Source organism: Piliocolobus tephrosceles, chromosome 6 (genome assembly GCF_002776525.5).
Source record: "Piliocolobus tephrosceles isolate RC106 chromosome 6, ASM277652v3, whole genome shotgun sequence".
NCBI classification, from domain to species: domain Eukaryota; kingdom Metazoa; phylum Chordata; class Mammalia; order Primates; family Cercopithecidae; genus Piliocolobus; species Piliocolobus tephrosceles.
Window position 1 is genome coordinate 52,490,293 of NC_045439.1, and position 6,000 is coordinate 52,496,292.

At 40.7% G+C, this 6,000-nt stretch overlaps 1 protein-coding gene across 2 annotated transcripts in view; it reads left to right on the forward strand.

The window, feature by feature from the left end:
• GCH1 (GTP cyclohydrolase 1) overlaps positions 1–6,000 on the forward strand; it is a 51,054-nt gene that overhangs the window by 37,378 nt on the left and 7,676 nt on the right. The window lies entirely within an intron of this gene.

Here is a 6,000-nt window from a genome sequence, read left to right on the forward strand (position 1 = left end):
TTCCCTTACTGCCTTTTTTATTTGGGTTTTAGGAGAGGTGATGTACATACACATTCATCTGTGTTTAACTGGAAGTCAACATGGGGGTTCGTGTTCAGGTATCTCGGTAGGCCCCAGCCACCAATATTTTATTGCCCTTAAATATCCTTGTTACTTCTTTGTATAAAGCTACTGAATTTTGGGTGATGGAGGAAATACTGGGAGGTGTGTCTGTATGGAGAGAGAGAGAGAGAGAGAGAGTTAAGAATAAGCTGAAGGGTGGGGTAAAGTGTTCCTACTCTTTTTTTCAAAAACAATCAAGCTAAGTTTGAATAACTTGAGGTTATAGTGACCATATCATAATTGAAATAAATGAGTCTCAGCTGGGTGCCGTCTTTCACGCCTGTAATTCCGGCACTTTGGGAGGCCAAGGCGGGCAGATCACTTGAGGTCAGGAGTTTGAGACCAGCCTCACCAACATAGTGAAACCCCATCTCTACTAAAAATACAAAAATTAGCTGGGCGTGGTGGTGCACACGTGTAATCCCAGCTACTCGGGAGGCTGACACAGGAGAATTGCTTGAACCTGGGAGGTGGAGGTTGCAGTGAGCTGAGATTGCGCCACTGCACTCCAGCCTGGGCAATGGAGTGAGACCCTATCTCAGAAAAATAAAAATAAAAGAAGAGGAATAAATGAGTCTCTGTGACCAGCTGACTGTGCTGTGGCTCTGATGTGTTCCTGTTTCTTTACGCAGGCCCTGGTATTTAACAGTTGTGAAATGGTGGTCCTGATATTTCTCAATTCTGTGCTGGAATCTGTAAAAACTACTCTAGCAATCTGACACCTACCCTCTACAGTTGTTCCTTTTACTTTGTTTTCATTTTCACTTTCTCATTCATTTCCTTTGGGGATCAATAAGAAAGTGGGTAGAAGAGACAAATTTAACTTCTTCAGTTTCTGACCTCATTCTTGCTCAGCTATTTTGCTATTAGACAGGGCTGCTTGGCACCATGAAAGGATATTATATCACAGCTGTAATTGCTTCACTGGAATAAGGCTCTTAGCACAAATCCAGAAACATTCTGGCTGCTTGCATGTAATCCGTCCCTGGTGGCAGTGCTGAAAAGTTCTGAGAAAAAGTGTATTGGTAGTGATTGGGAGTAATTAGTCTTACTGTACTTTTTATTAACAACTCCCTTCCCAGTAACTTACTCTCAACTAATAATGTATTAAACCAATTTCATGTCAACTGTGAGTAAAAGTATCTTTACTAAAATTGGTTATTCTTACCATTTTATAAATAGTCTAAGTAAAATCAGCATGCTTACTGTGCAAACATAGCTGTAGGCCCAGTCCCCTGGGGCCCGCCCTCCCTGTCAGCAAGATTGCCAACCTTATACCTTGCCCATATAGAAATTCCGGCACTGCTGATGCCTGTAACAGACTGTCCATATGTGAAAGGTGTAACGGATAGTTTCATAGTGTAAAAAAGCTTGGCAGATCACATTAGGCCTTGGTCTTGACGTAACAGCCTTCTCTGAAAAACCACCTGTTGATCATGATTAACACTTTATGGGAAACAGACTGAAGGGTGATTTAGTGAGATCATACAATAAATGGCAACCTGGTGGTAGAAGGAAATAATCTTAGTTATTTCCTTTCCAAGTAGGAGGAAAAGATCTCAAATAATTAAGCTTTTATGAAGCAATACAAAGGAGTTGATTATTAGCATGGGAATTTGTCCTTAGACTAATGGGATTAAAATTTAAGAGTAAAATGGAACACTAAGCCAAAGAACCAAGTGTATGTTACTTTCAGATATTTTGCAAAAAATTTGAATAAAGAGTCTATTAAACAGAAAAGAAGATTAAGATTTTATCCAACTGCTTATTCTTTTTAAGAAGTAAGAAGTAAGAATATTTAGGGAATGAAGAGGAATAAAAGCTGAATGTCTTAGCAAAACTTCACTGCTCATTTTAATCTTGTATGTGAAGTTTGTTATATGCTTGCCTTTAAATGAATGACCTTTCAGTGCCAGTGAAGTCAAATATCAAGCAGTAAAGCCTTAAGTAACAAGAAAATGCCAGAAGTGAGTTGATCTGGCTCAACTCTAGTAGAATTCTAGAATAAACTTAGTTTGAATAGAACTTTCTTTTGTTACTGAAGTCATTGAACATGTATTCATTTTCTTCCCTTAGAAATAACTGAGCCTTGGCTGGGCGAGGTGGCTCATGCCCGTAATCCCAGCACTTTGGGAGGCTGAGGTGGGCGGATCACTTGAGGTCAAGAGTTTGAGACCAGCCTGGCCAACACGGTGAAACCCTGTCTCTACTAAAAATACCAAAATTAGCAGGGCATGATATCATGCTCCTGTAATCCCAGCTACTTGGGAGGCTGAGATGGGAGAATCGCTTGAGCCTGGGAGGCGGAGGTTGCAGTGAGCCGAGATTTTACCACTGCACTCCAGTCTCGTGATAGAGCAACACTCTGTGTCACCAAAAATAAATAAATAAATAAATAAATAAATAAATAAATGTACGAAATCTTGAATTTAGAGTTGTAGTACCTCCAGTAGCCATGGCTGACCTGTTGGTGGGCACTGTGCCAGCTACTGTGGAGGCGAAAGAAGCAGGACATGGCAGCCACCCTCAAGGAGAGTGCACAGGGCAAGACTGCAGGTGCCATGGAAATGCCTACTGTAGCTCCAGGTTCAGAGGAGCCACGATGGCTGTGGCCTGGCAGGTGAATAGACCTAGAGGTGGAGGGATGAGCAGAATTCTAAATGGGGGAGAAGTTTCTCTAGGTATAGTTAATGCATGAGCAGAGACCAGTCAGAGGGTAGGAGCAAGGCGTGTTCCAGTGGATGGGAACCAGATTGACTGATGGAAGTAAGAGGTAGACAAGGTGGGTATTAGATTACAGAGGGAGCAGTCTTTTTTTTTTTTTTTTTCTGTTTTGATTATAAAAACAACATAGCATTTAAATACAAATGAGTGAATAAAGTAAAAACTTTTTTTTACCTATTTTCATTCCCCAGAGTTAGAACTAGAGATTTCTTTCACGATCCTTCTGGAAAAAATTTATGCAAACACAAACATAAGATCATATCTTATATTCTGTACTACGACTTGTTTCTTTACATTTAATTTAATTTAATTTTTTGAGATGGAGTCTCTGTCTGTCGGCTAGACTGGAGTGCAGTGGTGTGATCTCGGCTCACTGCAACCTCTGCCTCCTGAGTTCAAGTGATTCTCCTGCCTCAGCCTCCCCAGTAGCTGGAATTACTGATGTGCACCACCATGTCTGGCTAATTTTTGTATTTTCAGTAGAGACAGGGTTTTGCCATGTTGGCTAGGCTGGCCTCGAACTCCTGGCCTCAAGTGATCAGCCCACCTCAGCCTCCCAAAGTGCTGAGATTACAGGCATGGATTACTGCACCCAGCCAGGTATTTTTTTTTTTTTTTTTTTGGAGACAGGGTTCTTTTTCTTCTGCCCAGGCTGGAGTGCAGTGGCACTATCTGGGCTCACTGCAGCCTCCACATCCTGGATTCAAGCGATTCTCCTACCTCGGCCTCCTGAGTAGCTGGGATTACAGGCACATGCCACCACGCCCGGCTAATTTTTGTATTTTCAGTAGAGATGGGGTTTCAATATGTTGGCAAGACTGGTCTTGAACTCCTAACCTCTGGTGATCTGCTCGCCCCAGCCTCCCAAAGTGCCAGGATTACAGGAGTGAGCCACTGCGCCCGGCCCTGGCCAGCTTTTTAAAAATTTAAAATACCTCAAAGTTCCTTGGACATCTTTTAGTCCAAAAAGTCCAAGTTTCTTTTCATAGCTACCTAATATTTCTTTGATTAATATAATTCATTTAACCAGTGTTTGTTATAGATAAGTACAGTTTGCAGTTTGAGACTTGCCAAAAAGTAAAAAAGAGCCCTGGTGAACAAATTTTATTATCTTTGTGTGCTTTGAATCTATCTGAAGTCTAAATTACTAGTATGGAACTTGATGTGTTAAGGGTAGCCGAATTTTTGATATGATGAAATTGCTCTCCAAAGAGACCATGCCAGTTTATACTCTAATAAACTGATAAAAGTGTGGTGTATGTTTCTCCACACTTTGGCCAACACTAAGTTTCATCACACTTTTAAATCTTTGCCAAACTGATAAGTAAAACATAGTATCTATTTTAGTTTGCATTTCCTTAATAGAGCAAGGTTGAATCTATTCAGACACTTCCTGTTCTTAGCTCCAGTGTTAATTTTTCCACTGAATTACCTGTCTTTTTATTCTTGGTTTGGACAAGCTCTGAATGTTAAAGCAGTCAGGTCAGGTGCTACAGACAATGCTTGCCAGCTCGTCATTTGTCTTTTGATTTTGCTTTCTAGTATTGTATTTCCATAAAGAAGTGTAAAACTTTTCTGTAGTCACAAACTTTTTTTTTCTTTTTGGTACTTGTATGGCTGCATTATTATATTTAAATCTTTGCTCCATCTGGAATGTATTTTGGGGTGAGGAGTGAGGCAGAACCCATCCACTGCTGTGTGTGCTGACTGCCCGGCGGCCGCAGCACCCCCACTTCCTTCCTTCCTGCCCTCCCTGCTGTGGGTCTTTGCTGGACCTTTCTTATCTTCCTCCTGGAGGGAGTGTTACGCTCCTGCCTCCTCCCTGCCTCTCATCTCTGAGGGTCCTTCAGTCCGCCCTCATGAGCTGCGCGGGTGTTCTTTCTGAAGTGTGGATTGGATCATGCTGCTCCTTTGGTGGCTTGCCACAGCTTTTCAGATAAAGTTTAAACTCCTTATTTAGAATAATTTAGAAAAACCCCAAAGAATAGAAATCACAAATCTACAAGTTGAAAATCTTGTATTATAGGTTGCTGGGGAGTCTGATATCTAGGAAGGAGAGGATATGTAACTAAAAATATGCTTTATAAATCTTTACATCTTGATGAGTAAGTTTTTTAAAAAGATAGGGAGAGAAAGGAATGGACCAGGAGTTTGAAAGCCTGCATACATTAGTAACCATTAGAAAAGATCAAATTAATGTTTTGGGGGAAAGTCAGTTTTATAAGTATTTTTTCAAGCTTTCAAGTAGCCACTAATTTTGCATGTGTATAAATAATTCAAGAGCATAGAAAAACCTGTGAAGTGTCAATTAATTTGATGAAGCTGCCTATTCTTGATAACAAAGCCTGGTAAGCATAGCGTTAAAAAAATGATAGGCAAATCTCACTGATGAATGTAGCTGTAAGAATCCTAAAATGTCAGATTAGCATAGAAGTACTGTTTTCAACATTACCCAGGGATGTTTAGTCCAAGAATGTAAGAATGGTTTAGATTAAAATTGACAACTACTGATGCTGAGTGTGGTGAACTAGATTGTAATAATGTCCCTCTTGGTACAGCATATCAAGATAATGCATATGTACATTTTACAGTTTGGGGGAAGCAGGAGGCAATTCTAGTGATAATCCACTGGAATTAGCACTAAAGCCAAAGTCTGGATTCTGTCCTCCCTATTCCCATCCCAGATCGAGGATGGTACTTACCTATTAGCATTATTCTAGGAAGAGCAGGAAAAAGACAAAAAAACTAATAGACACATTCATGAAGTTTGGGATCAGAATTTGTACTATCTGGGTGGCCTTCAAAAAATCAAATGGAATAATTTAGTTTCAAACGACCCCATAAGGCTGGGCGCAGTGGATCATGCCTATAATCCCAGCACTTTGGGAGGCTGAGGCGAGTGGATCACTTTTGGTCAGGAGTTCGAGACCAGCCTGACCAGCATAGTGAAACCCCATCTCTACTAAAAATGCAAAAATTAGCTGGGCGTGGTAGCACACGCCTGTAGTCCCAGCTACTCAGGAGGCTGAGGCAGGAGAATTGCTTGAACCCGGTAGGTAGAGGTTGCAGTGAGCCGAGATCACACTGTTGCACTCCAGCCTGGGCAACAGCAAAAACTCTGTCTCAAAAATAAATAAATAAATAAATAAATAAATAAATAAATAAATAAATAAA